Source organism: Melanostigma gelatinosum (assembly GCF_949748355.1).
Source record: "Melanostigma gelatinosum genome assembly, chromosome: 18".
In the NCBI taxonomy this organism is placed as follows: Eukaryota; Metazoa; Chordata; class Actinopteri; order Perciformes; family Zoarcidae; genus Melanostigma; species Melanostigma gelatinosum.
This window is the reverse complement of record NC_136651.1, coordinates 18,418,815-18,441,411: the sequence shown is the minus strand read 5'-3', so window position 1 is coordinate 18,441,411 and position 22,597 is coordinate 18,418,815. Positions and strand designations below refer to the sequence as shown.

Below are 22,597 nucleotides of genomic sequence, written 5' to 3'. Positions count from 1 at the left end.
TAGCCTGAATAATTGTAACATGTAGTGACTATGCCAAAGGGGTGAAAATCTAAAACTGTTCATGGGACGTGCGAAAGATCGAAAGAAAAGCAATTAACAAGTAGCACTAAAGAGCCAAAGACTTTCACTTCATGGCACCATATTGGAAATGAGCTTCCGTGTGTGTGTGTGTGTGTGTGTGTGTGTGTGTGTGTGTGTGGGTGTGTGTGTGTGTGTGTGTATGTTGGACTTTCACCGACAGATGACCTGTTAACGCAGCCGGCAAAAGAGCTTTCGCGATGTGTTCAGCAGGAAGGAAGCATTGGAAACGTATACACCCAAATAACAAACATGTTAGAGAGCACACACACACACACACATATATATATATACAACATAGGAAACCCGCCCCCTACCACCCAAATCCACCCCCACACACACATGACCTCTGTTCCCTAGAACGATGAGTCACTCTGGTGCTGGGAACTCTATGCTTTCCCCATTACTACCGCCGACTGGCTGGCTCACTGTCCTAACACACCGAGAGAGAGAGACAGAGAGTTTAGTAGGTAACAGAATGGACATGAGAGAAAGGGGTGATGGGCAAAAAAATAAGAGATAAGCTACTGAGAAAAAACAGTGAGTGAAAGAAGAGATGAGAGAGAGAGAGGACGGGCAGGAGTCGTGTTTAATGTGCTTCAGTTGTAGACACAAGGTCACAGTGAAACAGTGGGTTAAACTTCCACTCACAGCATACTCCACACCAGAGGGGGAAACAATCCCGAGAGAGCATAACTATAAGAAAGCCATGATTCTTTAATTACCGCTGTCTGACTGACTGTTCAGAAATGCTGCTGGAAACGGGACGAACGCAGACACAGAGGTACTGAATGACCTTAATGGAATCCATTTTCCACTTTACTGATGTAAAGAAATGTCCCGCTAGTCACGAACTGATACAAACAGAACATTAACTGAATGTTATACAATTATTTACAATAGGCAGCAACCTCCGGTTCTGAGAAGTGAGGCCAATGCAGAACTGCCTTGAACTTGCATTCTTTTAGGGGGCGACTCCTCCGGTTACAAATATAAGTCTATGAGAAAATGACTCTACTTCTCTCTTGATTTATTACCTCAGTAAACATTGTAAACATGAGTTTATGGTCTCAATCTCTAGTTTCAAGTCTTCTTCGAGACAGTAAATGATGTGTACGCTTTAGGGTGGGGCTATCGTCTGATTGATAATCGCTACCACATTGTTTGTCTGGGAGTAGTCCGTGTTTTCGTCTGAGAACTTTAAACCTTTCACCGTTTTCAGTTGAAAGTTAGTTGTAACATTTTGGTCGCCTAAAATTATTTTGTCCCGCCTTTGGTTGTATTAAGCTCCACCCTCTTGTGTTACTTCTGTTGGCAAAAAAACAAAGATGGCCGAACTCAAGGCTCGAAAACTGTTGTCCACAAACAGGTGGGTGAAGTGGATTCTTAGACCATTGATTCTTCTTCAATAGAATCTATGGTTCTAAACACTTCACCCACTTTGATGGAGAGATGGTAGACAGGAAGTTATGCATTTTTTTGTTTCACTGCAGAGTGAACACATATACTGTATACACAAACATATTTTTTAACAAAACCCCTTCTTTTACTGAAGAAAAGAAGCCAAAGTTCTCCAACAATCAATTTTGTCTAAGCACAAGCAACTGTACAAGGTTCCTACCTAAATCTAAAAGTGGCAAAATTGTCAATAAATCAAGAGCTATCTGATCGAAGAAGAAGTAAATAAGATTCGGAGTCAGACCAGTTTGTGACAGTTCTCTGTAGTCAAGCTACAGATACAAAGCTGGTTGTGAAAACACAGTGGCAATGAGTCTTCACACAAACAACGGAGCCAAAGAAATGAAAAAAACAAACCAAACTAATGAGAGGAAGCAAATCAAAACCAGATGGAAAAATGGAAACAACACAAATAAAAACAAACGAGCAGAAGAAGAAATCCTGCGGATTAACCCCATAGGTACATCTTGTGCCGTTATGTTTTTAGTTCAGACACGTCTCATATTTTAACTTTGCCGATGTGTAATAGCAGAAAGAAGTTGATGAATTTGCATTATTTCAGCACAGGGAGTCACTTGCTCCAAGTGATCTGTTCTGTTTAAACCCATACACTCATCATTTGGGGATTTGTTTTATTTAATTCATTGCAGATTGAGTAATGGAATATAAATTGAGAAAGGGACGGGGGGTAGAAAAGAGCCGCCTCAAAGAAAAAAAAAGAAAAATGGAGAAAAACCAAGAAAATCCTTTAATATGTGCTTTTAAATGGGATGAAATGAGCATAACCGCTGGACATACCAGGAAGGGGTCACAGCTGGATTAACTCAATTAACATCTGGACTAAATGTGTAATGCACACCTTACTTTCAGCATTTTTGCGGCGAGCAAAAAAAGAAACTCAAATGCACACCCTGTGCACTTGAAACAACCCCCCCCCCCCCAAAAAAAATGGTGTCATAAAAGCTAGCAGTGGCGGCTGGTCAATAGAGGGCCATGGGGCATGGCCCCACCATGAGCCCCAAAAAAAAAAAAAAAAAAAATTATAATAATCATAAATAATACAAATTGTCAATATTTGTGTTTTTGAACTGTGGAATGTACCCAGTAATGTGTGTAAAGTATGATATCTGCGCAAAATATATGCTTTTCCTGCTCGTGCTCTCTGCCTGTGTGCTCGTCTGCACACAGGCACGACACTCTGAGAACGCGCAGCTTGGGGGGCCTGATCGTTTTGGCCCAAAAGAGACGGGTCTATGAAGCAGTTTAGCAAATTGCTGATTCAAGATATAAATGAGTGACATACAATTTAGCCAATCAGCGCCCTCAAATAGATTCAGCTTGGGGCCAGAACGATCAGCCCCCCTCGCTGCGCGTTCTCGTCAGGAGAAGTCTCTACAGGCGCCCGCGCCAGCGCGAGCACTCCTCCTCCAAGACCCGTTTGAGAGGAGAACTTTGAGGAGATTCTGCAGCCAAAGAGCTGATATCAGATCAGCCTGAACTCACAATCAGACAGCAGACTAGCAGGAAAGGGAAGCAGTACATGCGGAGCTTCTGTACTAGCTGTACACCAGACAGGTTTGGCTAGCTGGATGACGTCATGCTAATCATTTATTTAGCTTTTTAAAACAACGGGAACAGATCGAGCACGGACAGTTACAGGAGTGAGGGATGAGGAGGTAAGGAAACATGAGAACACCAGGGTAGGGAGTGAGGGATGAGGAGGTAAGGAAACATGAGAACACCAGGACACACATGGAGAACTCTGTCAAGCTACATATTATGCAAAGTGAACATCTTTCCTTCTACATAGCTGTCCTCAGTCTCATCTGCTTAACTTGGTCATGGAGGCATCAACATGTAATAGAGATGTTAAATTAACAGTGAAAACTCATCATAGCTTAATTTAACATCAGTATTCATAATTACACTTCATGTTTACTTCTCCTGATCTTTACCTCCTATAACAAGGTCCATAGGGGCATCTCAATAAATAAACATATTATATTATATAAGTGTTATTTACTGATTGTTTTCGTGTTGGAATACATGTTAAATATTTAACTGCCAAGTAATAATAATAATGCATTAAATCATACTGGGATGTTTGCTGAAATTGATAGGATGGCCCTACCTAGAACATTTTCCACCAGCCGCCACTGAAAGCTAGCATTGGTGGGCTGCCACACATATCATTCCAAACATTAACCGTTAACCCCCAATAAAAACAGAAACATAAAAAAAACAAAAAAACCTGTTTAGGGGGCTTGGTTTCCATGTCAAGCTGAATCAAACTCTCTATGACTGGATCAGGTGAAAAAGATCACGCAGTAAAGCAAACAGCCCAAAACACACACAAACACACAGAGTTGAGCTGCAGTGTACACTGCAGGATCTACAGTAGGACTATTCAGTCCTTTATATGTCAAGCTGAAGCGACCGCTCACAAAGCTCATCGTGCACTGTTCGGACGACAGCAGAGAACCTTTCACGGGAACCAATGCAGCAGGATAAGTACATCAAGACTTCCATCGACGGAACAAAAGGCCCCCGCAAGAACAAAATCATCAACAACCTCATTACCGTCAAATCACTTGCTGTGCTAAACAGGTTATAGGATGCTGTAACGAAGTTTCTGTCTGGGATAAGGGGGTGAGACATAAAGAGAGAGAGAGAGAGAGAGAGAGAGAGAGAGAGAGAGAGACAGAGAGAGACAGAGACAGAGAGAGAGAGAGAGACAGAGACAGAGACAGAGAGAGAGAGAGAGAGAGAGAGAGAGAGACAGAGACTGTGTGGCTCTGCTGCATGGACCTGGCATGCCGGTCTGTTTGAGATAGCGAGGCAGATGGGGGGGGGGGGGGGGGGTTCACAGTGCACCGCCATGATTTGGTTTCAAAGTTTGTTGATTTCGAGTACACGCTGCATAGATGTATGTACGTGTGCATGTGTGTGTGCGTCTCTCTGGAGTGATCCAGGAGACCGATTACTGCTCGAGATCAAAGGCGGGTTCAGAGGGACGGAGCTTTTTCAGAGATAAAAATCTGTCAAACCAGAAAACAACTCCAAACCATTTCACTTGCTCAGGCATTAGTTGTACTCCATGAACGACAACTGATATCAAATATACAGTGTTAATAGAAAACGTTTTAGAGTCAGGTTTTTTTTTGTGCACGAATTGAAGACGTGCATAAAAAGAGGTGAACGGATCCCCATGCCTTTGCTATGACCGTCTGGATTGTTAGCTAACACATTAGCCTAATGTTGACCGGGGGGAAACAAAAGGTTTTAAAAATCGTTTAACTAAACACGCTCCATATGGTCGTCATAAAAGGCTTATCCAACACGGGACACATAGGCATGTTTCCCCTTTACTATTTTGTTAATGTGCCATTTGATTTAATAATTTGCTTTCTAAACTGTATTTCATTACTTTCTCTGTCAAATATATTGTTATAGGTTATGGTGGTACCACAGTTTGCACATGTATTATTGACTGGTCCTCTATATTCAAGGTCCCCCCCCCCCCTCCCCCCAAAAAAAGGCTACGTTAATAAAGCTGCAAGACATAACATGTTAACTAATTAAGAACAGGCGAGTTAGGTCGACGCGGAAGTGTCTTAAAACTTGCATTCTCTCTATTGGCCATCAGGGGGCGACTCCTCTGGGTGTATAGAAGTCTATGAGAAAATGACTCTACTTCTCTCTTGATTTATTCCCTCAGTAAACATTGTAAACATGAGTTTATGGTCTCAATCTCTAGTTTCAAGTCTTCTTCAATACAGCCTGATGTTCATTTAGTAAGTTATGGTCCATTTGGAGTCAAATAGAGCATAAAGCAGGGGATGCTTTAGGGCGGGCTTACTGTGATTGACAGGTCGCTGACGCTACCAGAGCCATATACGTTGTCTCTACGTCACTCCTCCGCATTCTAAATATGGTAACTTCCTCTCACTGATTGGGAAAAATCCAAGATGGCGACGGCCAAATCGCTGATCTCAAGGCTTCACAACGCTAGTCCACAAACTAATGGGTGGCGTCACAATGACTACGTCCACTTCTTATATACAAGCTATGGTTAAGAACAGCCTTCTATTCTAAATTGAATGATGGTCAATTAAGAATTGCGTCCATAGCAAACGAACAGTGGGTGCATATTGCGTACCTTCATGCTGCAACAATACCTCCTGACTGACGTCCGTTAACAACTCCGATCTCATGTGTTTAACACCATGCATTTGGCAAAACAACACAAAGGCTGAGGTCATTCGTCATATCCATCTATCCGCTCTAGATTCATCATTTGCTCTAGTGCAGAGCAGTGTTTTTGAAGTGTGACATCAACTCTGCCTGCTTGACTCATTGCAACCAACCTTAACACCGGCAATAAAACTGTCTTCAAACGAGCATACAGTCGAAAATTCCAACAAACTGCAGCTTGCAGACAATGCCATATTTAGCCAACGCCGCTCAACCAAGGTGGATTTGACAGAGAGCTCAGAACTCACACCAAATGTTTCAGCAAGTTGTCGGCCCTTTATTTAGGAAATCATTATGACAGTAAAGTTTCTTTATGTATTTATTTCATTAGAAAGGATAGAAAGTACTTAATCTAGCCTCCAAAAAGATCTAACAAAGAACAATGAACTTGAAATATAACTTTTGTTATAAATCTAGAGAATGCACACATTTCTATAAAATGTATCTCTGAATGAATCAGAATGGATCCGGTAATGAGTCTATACATGCAACAGTACATGGACTGGCTGACCAAATAGCACAAGATGGTACACAGGCCCCCTTTACATCCGGTAGTTTGCATTCAGATTTTCCTTCACATTTGACCACTTCTTCACCCATCATCGTGGATTCAGATTTTGACATTCTCTCCCTAAAATCATTGATCTCCATGTACGTCAGCTCCTCAAAGACAAGCTTCCTCCTGAGTCATTCAAAAATCTAAAATGAGAATTTGGACACTTGTAAGCTTCAGTGTAAACATGCGCTCATTGAAGAAACGTAGCCAGTGTAGCCTTGGCTTCCTGCTTGTTTGTTTCGGTCACCTGCCTGCCAGATCAGATATGATCACCATGCTCGATAACACCCATTTATGCTCCTCTAAGACTGCCAATGTGCCATAAAGACAACAAACACAGCAGGGGGGGTAGAGTGAGACAGACAGGCAGAAGAGGGAGGTTAAGAGTGAACAAGGGAGTAACAAAACTGAAAGAAGAACAGAGGTAGAAGCATGTTCATACTTATCTCTCATAGACATTCCAACTGAATTGTGTCATCAAAGGTACACACACACACACACACACGCACACACACACACACACACTCTTAGTACCCCAGAGACATTGTGCTACATCATAACTGACTGTCATATAATTTAAACTGACAAGTCTATCAATTATGTATACGAGCAGTCCGGTAAAAATAGTCGCCTTGTTGCACCAGACACACTTACACTTTTACCCACAGTGGCGACACTTTCAAACAAAAGGGTGGACTCTAAAAACCTAGACCACCTACCATTATCTTCCACCCATTTAGCTGAAGCTCTTTTGTGAATGAATGAATGAATTTTATTTATATAGCGCTTTTCACAGACAGTGGTATCACAAAGTGCTTAACAGAGCAGACATTTAAAAGTATAAAAACACAATGTGACCCAAGGGTCAATAAATTATCTACACAGAGAAAATTTAAAAATAAAATAAAAAATCATAAAAAATAAAATAAAAATGTAAAACATATTTTAAGAGCAGGTCTAGGACATGGGTTTACTTTTACACAAATGCCAGCCTAAACAGGTGGGTTTTGAGCTGGCTTTTAAAAGTATCCACAGTATCTGCGAGGCGCAGAGTTGCAGGCAGAGCATTCCAGAGCCTCGGGGCCACTGCCTCAAAGGCTCGGTCACCACGGGTCTTAAATCGTGTGCGTGGGACTGACAGAAGACCTAAAGCGTTTGACCTGAGAGTGCGGGCGGGTGAATAGGGGCGAAGTAGATCAGCTACATAAGCCGGAGCCTGACCGTGAAGTGCTCTGTAAGTGATGGTGAGAATTTTAAAGTGTATCCTATATGGTACAGGAAGCCAGTGGAGAGATCGGAGTACGGGGGTGATGTGAGACCGTCGATTTGTCCTGGTGAGTAATCTGGCGGCAGCATTTTGGATGACCTGCAGACGGTTAAGAGCAGATACACTGAGTGATGTGAAAAGTGAGTTGCAGTAGTCAATGCGTGAAGAGATAAATGTGTGTATGATCATTTCTAATTCAGGTGTTGATACAACAGATCTCAGTTTACTGATATTTCTTAGATGGAAGAAACATGACCTGGACAGCTGCTTAACATGAGGGTCAAACGACATGGATCGATAAAAGAAAATCCCAAGATTGCGCAGGTTGCAATGGGCAGCAGAGGAGAGTGGACTAATAATCTGCCTGATCATGGGGACAAACTCCTCTGGAGCAATAACCAGGACCTCCGTCTTAGAGTCGTTGAGTTGCAGGCAGTTTTCTGCCGTCCAGTCTCTGATGGCATTGACACAGTCCAGGAGCCTAGTTAATGTGAATGCCTCGCTGGGTTTGAATGACAGATGGAGTTGGATGTCGTCTGCATATAAGTGATCGGACACATTATAGCTTTTTATGATCGGTCCCAAAGGTAACAGATAAAGGGAAAATAACAGAGGCCCCAGAACAGAGCCCTGCGGTACACCACAAGACAGTGGAGAGGTAACAGACACAAAATCACCCACAGAGACATTGAAACTTCTGTCATTGAGGTAAGATGTAAACCAGTCTAACGCTCTGCCAGTTATGCCCACCCAATCACGTAGCCTCTTAATCAGGATGTCATGGTCTACAGTGTCAAATGCAGAACTGAGGTCCAGAAGAACTAACACAGAGCAGTCACCTGCATCAGCACACATGAGAATGTCATTTGAAACCCTCAGGAGAGCGGTTTCAGTAGAGTGTTGCTTACGAAACCCAGACTGGAACTTTTCATACATGTTGTGCCTCTCCAGTGCAGCAGTAAGTTGTTTGGCCACCACTTTCTCTAAAATTTTGGACAAGAAAGGCAGTTTTGATATGGGCCTGTAGTTCATGGGCAAAGCTGGATCTAAGTTTGGTTTCTTTAATATGGGCTGGATAGTGACATGTTTGAAATAGGAAGGGACAATTCCTGTAGATAATGAGGTATTGACAATAGATGTTACTGCAGGGCCAATAGTTAGCAGAACTTTCTTAAATAGAGAGGATGGAATTATATCCGGAGGGCAAGATGATGGCTTTGTTTTGTTAATTAAGTCCATCAGGTCTTGAAGGCTGATAGGCTGGAAAGAGTCCAGAACAGCAGGGGATTGCGAGGAGCTACAAGTAGATGAACAGATCCCAGGCTGAATGCCAGACATAATACCTGTTACCTTATCAATAAAATAGATAAGGAATTTGTTGCAATCGTCAACAGAATAGCATGGTAAAGTGGAGACAGACGGTGAAACAATTCCTTTAATTGTATCAAACAGAATCTTGGGATTTCTCTTTGAAGAAGAGATTAGGTTGGCAAAATAAGCAGTTCTAGCTTCCTTTACTCCAGTATTAAAAGAAACTCTGAGGTCTTTGAGATATAAACGATGCACTTCTAGCCCAGTAGCTTTCCAGAGCCGCTCTGTCCTGCGACACTTCTGTCTCAGGCTGCACACAGCGTCTGTCATCCACGGAGTAGTGTTATAGGCAGCCCTGGTCCTTTCCTTAAGAGGTGCCACTTTATCCAGCAAAGTGGTGCAATGTTCATTGAATGACTGTATCAAGTGTTCAACATCATTGAGATTTGTGTTAATATCACAGCAGAAGTGCATAGAGAAATGATCAGCTGTACTCTGAGTAATAATGCGGGAGTGGAATGTTTGTTTCAGACACAAGGGGTCAGTATTGACAGAAAGATCAAAGAAAATACATTTATGGTCACTGATCAATAGGTCCTCACAACGGGTATCATCAATATCAAGACCCAGAGAAAACCCAAGGTCCAAGGTGTGACCACCCCTGTGAGTGGCGCCAGAAACATGTTGCGTGAAATTAAAAGATTCAGTAATATTGAGAAACTCAGTAGCAATACAGTCTGTGGTATCATTGATATGCAGATTAAAATCACCAACCAGAAGCACTTTGTCTAGCTTAATAATAGAGGTCAGAATGTCTGTGAACTCTGATAAAAACTGACCTGCAGGACCTGGAGGTCGGTAAATTAAACAGTAAACACGGCTTTAGCCGGCCCACTTTAGTCAGCTGTAGTTCAAAAGTAACATAGGATGCTGTGTACTGTACATAGGGCTGAATACGAACAGTTAATAGAAGTTTTAGTCCGTACCCACCATCTGAACTCCTCTCTCCTCTCCTCTTTCTTTTAGTGCCTGCAGAAAATGACATGTTTGAAGACATTTGAAAATACTCTGCTTTCAGCAATAATTTGTGTCTTTTATGCTTTTCCCACATGAGAGTTCAATGAACCAGTTCATCTTAAAATTCCATCTCCTCCGTCTCGCTCATTAAAAAAGATCCAGTAAGCTATGAATATGCAAATGATGATCATTTCACTTTCCACTGTTTTGCAGATGGATGTGAAAACAAACTGCACATTCATCATTCTGCACAGTGAAGCTTAGCCATCCAACTCAAGTATCAATAAGCAAAACAAACACTTTGATCTTGCCATAACTGTAAAATGAATATTAAAATGTACAAGCTAGATTAGAGCTGGACAACTAGGACTGGGTATCAGAAAACGGTGATCAATTTATGGCGGTCCGACCTGGTATCGACAAACTTGTGCCAAATGTCGGTGCTTTCTGGTGATTGTGCTGTTGCATAGAAGCAGAGAAAAGACCTATACCTTCACCTACAAGCGCCATCGGAAACGTTTCAACATGCGACCCAAAGAACTGCCAGTGTATCTCCTCTTGCAACGCTGCAAACATTTCACAACACCATTATTATCTTCGGCTTCTGTGTTTCGCATTGTGCGGTGCCTCTCCACACAAACAGGTGAGGTCATGTGGATTTCCAAAAGTGATAAATATTGGGAAAGGTATCTGATGAATGTTGGAAGAAAGTTATGGTTTTAAATTTGAGAACAGAATTTGATATGGTGGTAGAACGAGTGTTTAATCTTCTGTTTCTTCTGACGGTGCCAACATGTTTTTTCCGAAATGAATATCGTCACAGTGACAGACTGTTTACATAATGTACTGTCATTTCAAGAAAACTGAATGTTTAGATAGAAAGATATGTTTCATAGAGTAGAGAAGTTAGCGGTAGTCATTTATAGAAAGATAGGTCCACTAATTAGGCCGTGAGGTTTTCATTCACACAAAGTCTCTCAGTGGTACCGACTTCAAAATGGTATCTGTATCAAACATTTTCAAACCATAACCGACCCCAGGGACAACTCTAAAGAAACACTTACAAAGTATTTTAAAACAAAGAAATAATCATCAAAATGGCACATTATAAAGAGAAGAGCTGCAACTAACAACTATTTTCAATATCCATCATTCTGTCTGTACAATGTGAGTTAAAAGGATGTATTTTCCAAAACGGCAGTTAAAATATTCAAATGAGTCGTTTTTTCCGACCAAGAGTCAGAAACTGAAAAATGTATTATCATATCTGACAAACAAATGCATCAGGCTGTCACATTTAAGAAACTGGAATCAGTGAAATTTTGACATTTTTGCAAGAAAAAGTACGTCAACGATTCATCAATAATAGTTGCTGTATATCATATTCACAATTACTTGTTCCAGCTCAGTTGTAGGGACAAGCTTTTGTCTACAAAAGATACACGCATCTCTGCAATTGCTACCCCATTCAAATAATAACACAAATGATATGGTCTGTATATATATATATGTAGCAGTTGCGTACTCTCCGTTGCATTGTGTTTAATTCAGGACACGATATCTTTTGATGGCTCCAACCAGACGTTTATTCATCGGGCAGAATATAGCTGGTAAAAGACAGAACAGCTTCAGTGACTCTCATAGACAACGTTGTGGTCACAAGCTCCGGAACACATGAAAACAGCTTGCTTCAGACTAGTTATACATGTAAATAAAATGACATTTCAGTGCAATATACCTGGTAAAAGACAGAACAGCTTCAGTGACTCTCATAGACAATGTTGTGGTCACAAGCTCCGGAACACTGTTAAATCAAAAAGGACAAATACTTAAGCTAACTGTGGTTAGCATGTTACTCATGCTAAATGCTAACGGAGTTGTACCCCAAACCGGACAGTTTTTAGCTAATGTTTCAATACAATTCACTTACAATGTTGATAAAAATGATCGTGTAATGTTTTCAGTTGATTTAATGGTGTTAAACTGAAGTTAAACTTCGTACCTTTCAAACGAAATATTGTTGTAATTATTACAGTTAGCTTTGCCTTTACCAGAGTCGTTAAAACGATGCTAACACCGGTGAATTAGCCGTGCACTGCTCTTGGCCTAATCCGTACGGACTTCTATCCTCGTTGTAAACACTGGCTGCTGCTGGTTTTTCGGGGATATTCGCTTGTTCCAGGGTCGCAAAAATGACCATCAATGCTGTCAACACATCCGGGACCGTAGTTCTGTCCTTCACAATAAGATATCACGCTTCAACAACTCCAAATGATGCAATAAAAGCTCCTTAATTTCCGTTTGAGCTGTTTAAGCGTCGCCCGAGCGTTCTTTCTGCTTTCTCTCATCAAAGTCACTTTCCTATAGTATTTAGACATATAAACCATATATATTCATGAAATTTGACACATAGATTATTTGATATGTATGAATTAATATTATTTACGTTTGGTTGGCGATCGCCGAAGAAAATGACAGCGTAATGACCGGAAAGGGCGTCACGACGGAATCGTTCGAGACAGGCCAATAGCAGCTAGCGCCGACCGAGGCAGGCCATCGTTACGTTAGATGCTAAATCAGTTAAAACCATTTGCTCTAGAAATTATAAATTAAAACAATTATACGAACAAAAAGGGACTTCTAGACATCTCTATATATATCTCTCTCTCTATATATATATATATATATGTCCCATCTGTTCGCCAAGGCTTTCGGCCCCTAGTTTACTTGTTCTGTTTTTCTGACTGTTTGTCTAAACTGTTTTTGTCTAAACTGTTACTCTTGTAAAGCGGCCTTGGGTCCCCTGAAAGGCGCTATATAAATTAAAGTTATTATTATTATTATTATTATATATATATATATAGAGATATATAGAGATATATATATATATATATATATATATATATATATATATATATATATATATATATATATATATATATATGTACATCAGACATCGAATGAGATGTTTCACAACGGCGCTTGTCACAGGTCAACCTACCATGAAAACAGCTTGCTTCAGACTAGTTCATGAAAGCTGGGCGCACCACTAGAGTCTGCAAGCAGCCAGCAGAGGGCGCTGTTACACACAACACACATGTCTCCATGGAGAACCAATGATACGTTGTAAATGATATTTAAACAAGGAAATAACATGAAAATGATCAGGATTAGCAATAACTTAAATAATACAGTAATACTAGCAACCAATGGCCAGTGATGGCAAGGGGAATCATTAACTCTGTTACATTTGCATATTCAAAACTGAGTATTCGCCTCCTGCACAGTGGTGGCAAAGGCCTTTGTAAGATTTATTTGCTTATGCAAGATGCCTACACACACACACACACACACACACACACACACACACACACACACACACACACACACACACACACACACACACACACACAGTAGAGATGTGTAATATTAGATGACCATACACAAAAGGCACACACACATGACTCATACCAGGAAATGTCTCTTTTCAACCACTTGTGCCACAATTAAGTGTCTGTCTTTGAGTTGACACGGTGTCAAACCCTACAACCTTAAAGCCAATGTCTCCTCCCTCTATCAACATTAGAGTTTCTCTTAAGGCCTCAGAGACAGACTTATCCACACCGTCTAAGGTTTCACTGTGCTGTCGCCGTCCTGTCTCAAAGCCAGCGCTGCTGATGTCTCTAGAGCCTGAACACACGTGATTCAGCGTTTCCCAACCTGGCAACAGCTTACAAGCAGGGTAGCTTGTAAGCTTAGGGATTACTGCTTGCTGTTTCCAACACGGTTTGTCTTTAGTGTTGTGGAGGTACTCGTTTTGGCATCAATTAGCACAGATGTGCACTTCACAGAATCTAAACATCTGAGAAAAATAGAATAAAAATGGCCGATATCACGGCTACAAAAATGGTCCTCACGTGTCCACCTTAACGGAACAAGACTCAATTATGCAACGCCTGTTATGTATTTTGTGCTATATTCCGTCTCTTGCTTTTCTATGCTTCACTTCGTTGTAGCGTATAAAAAGAAAGTAACATGCCAACATACATGTTATTTTGGCTTATTGGGGTTCTATAAATGGAATCGATGGTGCTGTTAGATTGCTGCTAGATCGCCTCATCAATACAGCTGCTTGCTAAAGAGTAACCAGGCTTTCATCACAGCCAAAATGTAGTTTTGTTGAAGCCCTTGTCCACAGATATGGATTCAAACATAATATTTTGTTAGATAAAAACATATTGTACATTTTTCAACAAATTTTGGACTGATGGCTGAGATAATAACAGAGACGAGGAGTACTGAGCTCTGCATGGCTTGCCGTCATATTGTGGGGACTCGCCTTCCTTTTGGGAACTCAATGTGAGGGGAGAAGAGGAGGTGAAAGAAGGACTATTGCTCACAATGTTTCTGTTAATAACCATCATTTGGATGTTAACGTTATGAATGGAGCTTCGAGCTATTCAGCACAGCCCGAGTAATTTACCCATGTAGCCCCAACTCCAGCAGGAAGGCTTTCCGCTCTCGTTAGCAAAAATAATGCAAATGCGCCCGTTTGCAGATTCTTTGGATTGTTAACCAAACGAAAGAGAAGAACCATGGAAGGTGAACGAACTGATTTGTAAGCTGTGCGATAAACGAATCGGGAATAAAGACGGACACAACACAAATCTCCGATCGCATCCTGAAACTCACGGTATACGCAAGTCTGCCACCGACTCCCTCCACAAAGAGCCGTCGGACCAAAACTCCTACCCGGGTTAGCAATCAACCCTCAATCCTCAGGGCTTTTGCAACGTTGGCGAGACTGTATGGGGGCAGCTGATTGATCCGATTGATTGGTCACAGCATGCCCATGTGTAAAATAGCGCTTATACACTGTGGCCATGTTGTGGCCACGTATCCCTGCTGCCACCCTAACTGGTTACAGAGACAGACAGATCTCTTCACTGCTTCAGAGAATGAACCCCACTGAGACGGGGAAGAGAGCAATAATGCATTAATGAGCCTTTTCAAATAACAAGATGGAGGTTCTGCGTGCTCAGTTGAAGATCTCTGGGTCACAAACAGAACATTTTCAGGTTGCCAGTGACGGTAAATATGAACACCTGCAGGGAGAGGAGTCAACACCGAGCAGCCAAAATGTCGGCACTTTTTTATTTTTTTGCCACGGCAGCTTGTAAATCAACCCGGTTTGGAAAGTAACCAATTTCATACCAGCACAGGCTTAATATTCTTCCAAGCTCTAATAATCTCCCCAGCTAGCTGTATTTTCACAGTCAACGCTGGACAGTCGTCACAGGATATACGGCTAACCTAATAGATGTTGCTTACACTGGCAGGGTTGCAGCGATATGTCAAAACGTGCACAGCACATTTCCATACACATGGGGCTGTTCCTTTTTTTGAGATATTGGTATGTTGGTCACAGTCAAACATACATACAGACCTCGCACAAAAAAAATGGTACATCTTCCCCTGTGACTGATAGTTAAAAATGTTTTAGTTTCGTGAAGTGGAAGCCAGTAGACTTCCAGGGAAAGGATCATAAATCACATTTGCATGGGAAGGAAGCACATTCTTTAACGTTTATCTTTCCGGGGGAATTTCTGAGTTATTGCTGTTCTTGCAGAGTAGCCGAGCTTCACAGTGGCTCACCCCGACGAGTGATAAGCTTACAGTGAAGCCGTCTGCATCAGCCAGTCCTCCAGTCATTAGCAAATAGAATTCCAAGAGTAGCACAACTTATACAGATAGTGGAGTGGTCTGATCCTTCACTGCCATTGCACTGACCAGAACTATTAAAATACCAATCTTGCAAGTGGCATGTAACTTATCTACCTCCACATTTTTCACGAACTGAAATGTTTGCTAGAGATGATGCCACGGTTGGATAAAGATGGACACTACTGTCTCTGAGCTTTGAGCTCATCCTGTTTAGAAACGGATTACTTGGGTGAGCACAGTTTGAAACTTGATACTCCTGCAGCTTCTTCCCTTACGGCTGCTGTGATGGCACCTTAGGTGAAAGATAGTGATGTAAAAAAAACAAGGCATCAGAAATATGCCAAATCCCCCACAATGATACAGTCTCCACCTGGGCTAAGCAGTGACAAAGATGATGCCTTCCTTTGTCCTTAAGGAATGTTTCAACAGTGTATAATCGCCTGAGACTAACATCTGTTGTGTTTTCATTAGCTTCATATCTACATAGGGAGCGGGTGGTCTTCACCGAGTCCACCGTGTTGCACTGCCATATTTCTAGTCGCTCAAACGGACAAACCAAACAAAGACTTTCACATTTTTATGTAACCTGAAAGCCCCAAGAGTTCTCTGACACGCTCGTGAAACAACCGCTGCATGACTTCCCTCGCTCCTAAAGCGGTGTCATTACGTCAAGGATGGCCTCTTGAGCGAGGCGACCGGCGTCGCCACGGTTTTGCACTCGGCGGCTCACGTTACCGCAGTCGTGGAAAGGGACGAGCGAGCGGAGGGGTATTCAGTTGGTTACTTGGCTAGATGCCACCGAATCCTACACACTGTCCCTTTAAACATTGGTTTGCTGAATTCATCTTGCATTTCTAGGGTATCCAAGAGTTCTGTAATGGCTTTTGTGGTTATCCATTATAATCTCACATGTTTCCAGAGTTAAAAGAAAAATAGAGTCTTCTGGCAAAAATAGTTTTTCTATTTAAAACAGATGCAGCAAACTTCAGTTTGGCATCAGTTCACATACATCAAGGAGCGAGTATAGGGTTTCTCTGCAGAGCTGCCATTATATTCAACCATCACTCAGCCATCAAACAGGGAGTTGTCGTGTGGAGCTGGCAGAGCTAGCACTGACAGAAGTTGTTGCTTTTTTTCCATTGATAGAATTTTTTTTGAAATATTACACTTTCACTATCGCCACACTACTGCCGTCCTTATTGGTCGGTTGATCTCGAAAAGAAGCCACAGCTCCAACCCACGATGCCAAGCCCTACTTAAGTGGCTCGACCTTGTGGCTTGGATCTGGTTTGAACTGTAGCAGAACGCAGAGAATCGTAGTACAACAAGAAACCAACAAGACAAAACTCTGGACTGAACAATCGGGCAGAGCTCCTAATAGTAAGAGTGGGGATAAAAGTGCGCGAACAGCAGCACCAGAGGAGAAGAAAATACCCCGATCTAGGCCCCTCAGAGTTGGTTTAACATCGAGAGCTGGCTCTCTCCGTCTCACTCACAGGCGCACACCAAGTAACAGCGCGGCCTCAGACCTGGCAAGCTGCGACCGAGTTCTTGGAGCAGCTCCCTCTCTAATTTAATAGTTGATTGCCGTGGGCCCTCTGTGTGTGTGACTAGTGAAATATGAGTGTGGAGAGCACAGTACGGAGGCTTGGACTGGACTTGTGCTCCGCGTGCGCGTGACCATGGGAGGCAAAAAAGTACTGGACCGTCTTGAGTTCGCCTGTGCGCATGCATGCGTGTGTGCACGCATTGAGTCTGCGTGAAGGTCTGAGTGGAGCCCATGCGCAATACTTGTGTGTACAGTATGCGTGTGTGTGCATGTGGTTTTTGGCCAGAAGCTTGAGCAGAGACTGCACTGCCAGTGAGAGCTGTCTGCAGGGAATCGGGGGAAGCAAAGAGCCAAGCTGGAAAACAGTACCTTTCTCTTGCTAGAATGAGGTGTTTGGACGTGAGCTGGGCCGTCGTTAAAAAAAATTTAACTGGAGTATAGAAGGAGTAAATTGTTGTAGGTCTGTATTCATTAAACCGCAGAAAGGGGGAATGTCGGACTTTGGACAGATGTGACGAATGTAAGGAGTTTGATGGAGCAATGGGGCAGGTGTAGGCCACATCCCCGTCTCTGATTGGTTATTCCTATCAGAGCATTCATTTGATGGATCATGCGATTGCTTGAGGGAAACTCCTAAAAACGACTCCCACACTTAACTGGGACTACTGGTAAAACTCTTGATAAGTGCGTTGTGTTCCAGCGAATATGGTTTTGATTCAAATTTATATTCAGTTGGCTCGCTGCAGTCATCTTACAGTAAGTGTTATTCCCTGAGCAGCGAGCTTCCCCCTCCACTTTTTTTCCTGAAGGCTTTTATCACAAAGCAACATAGTAAATTAAATTTTACTTATAACCTGGGCGCCAGGATCCTTAGACGAATCAATATCAAGGACACCACGTCATCAAATCCCATCCCAGGACTGATCCAAGGATGAGGATCGTTCAAATGACACCCCCCCCCCCCCCCAAGTCCAAAGAGCACATTTGTTCACCGAGTGTATTTCTAAATAATCTTTTGACAAGTTTTTTTGGTCACAGTGTTTATAAAGCAAAAAATACACTCCGTTTGTTTCCTTTTATAGACACAGAAGACCTGGGAACCCATTGGTTACCTTGCCAGAGGCAAACAGCAAGGTGCTTCCTTTTTCTTACTCTGTGTACATTTACTTTCAGAGCGGTTAAGTGGCCGAGAAAGAGTGGACGAGCCGATCTTCTGCTGCACAGCTTTCGAAGCCAGGATTTGACACGCTTTAAACCAGGAGGCATCCTCCTTGCTCAGGCCACCCAGTCTGCGAAGGTGAAATCCATGAATGGCAAACCCTGTTGGCGATGGACAAGATACTGCATGGGAGCGGCCAGGTGTTTGGCTCCACAGAGCACACGGGGACTCTGGCTAGGACCAAACCACAATCAGCCCTCTCTGCGAGGACTCTTAGCAGAGTTAAATTAGCTGAATTGATTTCAAAACAAAGAAATAAACAGTGATGGAGAAAACCTGGGACACATTAACAATCTGGAGGCTGGCTGAAGCGATTCGGTCTGTTTTACTGCTGTTTTTACTGCAACCAACAGTGACGAGCCACTTGCAGACAAAAGCTGGATACTCAAAATTGATTGGGCCAATCCCAGTCAAACAGCCAAATGTGCTGAGGACAACTTTATCCCCACGAAAGAACGCAACAACACTCTTACCTTCCAACTAGTGGTTGTGACTAGGGCTGCAACAACGAATCGATTATATCGATAATAATCGATTATTAAAATAGTTTTCATTATCGATTATCAAATTTCATAATCGATTCGTTGTGTCGCGCGATTATTACGCCACTCAATAAGTCGCGGAGATGTTTGAGTATAAAAATAAAAAAGAGCGGAGCAAAAAAATAACCTCTATTTCTGCTTAGTACGTGTTGTGGAAGTCACAGAACTAAACGCCGTCATGTCTGGTTCATAACATTGTCCAGTGGAGCTCTGTGGATTTTATCGAAGTGTATTCACTACGTAATGATGCCGACTTGTCTTCTCAATGGAGCTCAGATGGGTCGGTGCTAGGCTATGCTAACATTGTAGCAGCTCCACATACGGCAGCGTCTATTCATTGTTTGTACCGTATGGTTTACACACACACACATTTATACACATAGTTTGGTCCGGTCTCTGTTGATATGAGGTATCGTAGAGCTCTGGGTGAACACAGACGGCTACAGGATTTATTTCCTGATTCAACAACGTGAACATGTTGGAGTCCTTGATGAGGAGGAAGGATGTTCAACAGCAGGGTAAATCTCTACAGAATCCTACTTTACTTCAGTTTTGAAGTGAGGAACGTAACGTCCCTCCAGCAGCTCTTCTGGTGCTGGTGTTTACTCGTTATCCAGCTTGACAAGCATGACAAGTTAGCGTTAGCTCGTTAATAACAGTAGTAAAGCAGGGCTGGTATAGTTTGCAAGACTAAAGACATGTTTTTATTCACTCGCCTTTATTGGCCCATTCATTTTTCAATCTGTTGTCATGTATATATATTCTGTGCTTTGTACCATATCAGTTATTGTTGACAAATATATTTGTGTGCTGTACTTTTTAATTTCATTTAAAAGTTATTTTATAGCGCTTGGTCATTAAGCTGTGTTTAAATGTGGTGTATAAATGAACTTAACTTGCACTTACTACAATGATGGTAATGATTTAATGAATAAGCTTCAAGTGAACTTGTGTGTGCGTCTGTGAGTGTGTGCGTCTGAGTTTGTGAGTGTGTTGAGTATAGAGAACAAGTTCTGACATTCAAACAAATCCTGTTAAGTTTTCTGATTTGTATTTTTTTTTATAAATTATTTATTGTTCTGACAGCTCAGGTCCCTTTAAACAAAAATATACATATTTCTGTGCGCATGTGTATGTTTTTTGTGTTAGTCCATTTTTTTATTTTTGTAGTATTATTACTTTAACAGCTCAGGGATGTTCAAGGGGCAACCTGTTTGTGCACTTTCTGAAAATCAGTTCTGTTTTTGAATAAAGGGTTGGAAATGAATGCTTTTTTTCTTTTCTTTTTATCCGATTATCACCCGATTAATCTATTATTAAAATAATCGTTAGTTGCAGCCCTAGTTGTGACTCATCTGTCCTGATCAAACCAATAACACGTTGAGCAACTTCTGAGCTTAACACAACAGACTAAAGTCCTTCATTAATCCAGAAATCCCATTTAAAGCAGCAAGGAGTGAGACCATTGGCTAAGCCCTGACCACAGCTGTCGAAGCAACCATGGAGCCCACACTGTCACTAACTGCACTGTGAAAAGTGAACCACCACATCAGCTGGTGATCGAGACAGAAGACAATGAAATGAAGGAATACCGTTCCGTTAACGAGTATCACTATAACACAACGTTTGACAAGCTAGAAATCCACAAAACCAGCCTGAAAATGAACAGTTGCATGACAGTCTATGGAGCAGAGCAGGATAGTTGTCGAACCCTAATTAGAGCTGGCCGATGCTACACCACGATTGGCCAGCCAACGTTCCAGGGGCGGGTCAATTCCCTGACAATAATATTTTAAGTATTTGCTGGAAGTATAAATAAGAAAAGAAAAGAAAATCGCTTTTACATTTACGACATCTTATTTGTGTTCCACATGAATGAGTGCAGCTTGACACTTAGAACACCCACCCACACACACGCTACTGGATAAACACAATCTCAGCTTGGCTTTCATTCATAAGTACACTCAATACATCAGAAATCCACTGATTCATATTTAATGTTTCCATCAAGTAAAAAAACAAAAGAAAAACCAACCGCTAACCAAATGATGACTCAAAACGGAAAAAACAAGTTTCAACGCATGGATGAATGAGAATCTCTGTTCTGTGCTCCGTACGGCACAACATGTTTTTGAAGGCATCACAGACCGGCCTGGTTGTGATAAACATAACGTCCCATCATGGGCAAGGTTCAAAGTCGGCCACCGGGACACGATGTGCAATGTGACCCGGTGACGCAAGGGCACACATCCCGCGTTTGAAACCTCCACTCGATCTCGACTTTCTCGGTGGCTTCGAGAGCGGCGTCCTCCCTCCGTCACGCGAACTCTGACCCACATTTGGCTCCAAATTAATTGGTGGGACGTTTGAAGAAAGAGCAACACCCTGGGCTATTTTTGAGGGAACCCAGCTCGCTCCACTGCCACCTACCTTCCCTCTCCTACACCCTAGACGCCCCCCCCCCCCCCCCCCCCAGGCTTTGTCTCTGCTCGGTCTGTTTGCATTCCCGTTGAGCTCTATTTAAAGGCCCGATCACTCCACTGGCTGCAGGAATGCACATCTGCAGCGAGACCCCGTCCCGCTGTCTCCGTCTGTGTGTGTGTGTGTGTGTGTGTGTGTGTGTGTGTGTGTGTGTGTGTGTGTGTGTGTGTGTGTGTGTGTGTGTGTGTGTGTGTGTGTGTGTGTGTCTGTCTGTACAGTATTTGTTTCTAATCGCGGACTCGGAGCATTAACTGTTGCTGCTGAGCCACCGGAACTATAATTGTGCAAATAAATATACAAAAGGGAGAGAGCAGGATGATGCAGAATGTTGTTTATCACATTAACAAGTGCCTTTGGATGACTCAACGATGTCTGCGCTTTACATCTGCCCACTGCCTGTTCCTGAGCTGGTGTCTGAGAGCCAGAAGCAAAACAAGTCGATGCATCCATCAGCAGTGCCTTTGACGCTCTGATCTTACTTTCCCTACGGAGAGACAAACGTGCAGTGTTGCATGCACATAAACACACGCAGCTCACAGACCACACTTTAATCATTCAAATTCTAACACTGTACTATGTTTTAAGTACAGCCAAATTCCTTCAAAACGATCTCAGACTTGGCTTGTTTGCTGCTACTTTCTTACTACAGCTTTCACAAAAACAACATGCAAAGATATTTTCACCCCTATAACACAGCTGTTTAATCAACAACAAAAGGAAACAGATCAGTTGAATTAACAATACAGGAAAATAAAAATGAATTAATTAATTAATTTAGTTTGGGGGCATTGTGGTATTATAAAGCATCAAATAATAATAAAAAACATGTAATACAACAAGTGCCCCACTAGCTGAAGAGGGACCAACATGCACTGTGAATAACAGAGGAGATTCCCCTCCTGTCCCGTGTAGCGAGGCAGATCAACTTTTCGCCTCCCTCCCTCCACGCCCGACACGCGCAGGCTCCGAGCCGCTGATTCCCCCACTGGGGACCCAGTTATAAACAGCCAAACTTACCTTGGAAAATGTCCCCAAGTCAAACAGGCATTATTATTATGTTGTCGCCTTCCATAGTTGGGACTTTCGTCGAGTTGTTCTTCAGCTCCCCCGGACGGACTAGCGGGGCACGAGAGCAACGTAG

At 42.4% G+C, this 22,597-nt stretch overlaps 1 protein-coding gene across 1 annotated transcript in view; it reads right to left on the bottom strand.

Annotated features, from left to right (window-relative positions):
* Positions 1-22,597, bottom strand: part of il11ra (interleukin 11 receptor subunit alpha) — a 72,219-nt gene extending 49,622 nt beyond the window's left edge. The window contains exon 1 of the mRNA XM_079289137.1: positions 22,474-22,597. The gene's annotated coding sequence lies outside the window, so the exon portion shown is untranslated. The remainder of the gene's footprint in view (positions 1-22,473) is intronic.